The sequence below is a fragment of the Phymastichus coffea genome, unplaced genomic scaffold, assembly GCF_024137745.1.
Source record: "Phymastichus coffea isolate CEN01 unplaced genomic scaffold, Cenicafe_Pcof_1.1 PCOF00313, whole genome shotgun sequence".
Lineage (NCBI taxonomy): Eukaryota > Metazoa > Arthropoda > Insecta > Hymenoptera > Eulophidae > Phymastichus > Phymastichus coffea.
Genome location: NW_026707124.1, coordinates 37501 through 38624, shown reverse-complemented (window position 1 = coordinate 38624; position 1124 = coordinate 37501). Strand labels below are relative to the sequence as shown.

The 1124-nt window shown below is 52.5% G+C and overlaps 1 pseudogene; it reads right to left on the bottom strand.

The window, feature by feature from the left end:
* Window positions 1-1071: 1071 nt before the first annotated feature.
* Window positions 1072-1124, bottom strand: part of LOC131674836 (large subunit ribosomal RNA) — a 2794-nt pseudogene continuing 2741 nt past the window's right edge.

Genomic DNA, 1124 nt, shown 5'->3' with positions numbered 1-1124 from the left:
TTTGCCATGTGCTCCACTTCTTCCGGGTTCGTCAGCGCAAGGTTCGCCAGCTTTGCGAGTCGAAGGCTCTTCAGTTCAGTGTCGAACTGGTCCCAATTCGCTTTGAGCGTATTGAAACGTGTTGGACCCATTTCTGCGAGCCCGACCTCGGTAGCCGGAGAGTCGAGCGTGAATATGACGGCTTTGTGGGCACTTTTGAATTCAGAATCTAGTAACCTCCATTGGTGAATGGACGAGGCCATCTGCCCAGTGGACAAGGTTACATCTATGTACGAAATTTTGGGTCCCTTTTGGAATGTGGGAAGATCATTCCTGTTATTTGCAATGTGGAGTTTGTGTTGGCGAATGAAGTCGGCCAATTTTTCTCCGTTTTTCCATCGCAATCGGGACATGTCGGGGATACGTGGGCTCCAGGAGTTCCACTCTGCGTTGGTGTCAATACCAAGCAGGACGCGTTTCCCTCTCAGCGTGAAGAGCACCATTTCGAGGTGGCTGAGGTGCTTCTCGATTGGTTCACTGTATTGGAAATATGCCGATACAGCGAAGAAGGAGAAGCCAGGGGTCTTAATCTCTGCGCACGCGCAGTGCGTATTACTAAGCTGTTCTATGTAGAGGATCGCGAAATTGGGGTTTGCCACGCCTACTGCTGCCCATGGTTTTTCTGTTCTAGTTGCTACTAGCCTAATCGTTCTGCCTATGTCTGTAAAGAAATACTCCCCCCGGTTTAATTTATTGTAAGGCTCCTGAAGTAGGACTACATCAGGTTTGAGCCTGTTTACGCTTTCTCGCAGCTCACCACTGACAGTTTGGTCTCTGTCCATGTTGAGCTGCAAGACCCTAATTCCTGTCTTTGTTCGAGGAGAAGTTCCGGAGGTGGGGCTCTCTCCTGACGGGTTGCCTATAGTTCGCGCGCAGATGTCTACGAGTCGGATGCGGACGATTTTCGGGCAAAGTGGGTGGATGCCGTCGACCCGAGCCGACGGGCCACAGGCCGCAGGGACGCGAATTGGGGGACGCTCAAGTTCGCCGTCCGATGTCTGGGGCCGGTTAGCAGTACAGCTCGGGTCGAGGACAGAGCCTTCGGCGATCCTCCTCGTAGCATTGGTAGATAGGGACAGTGGGAA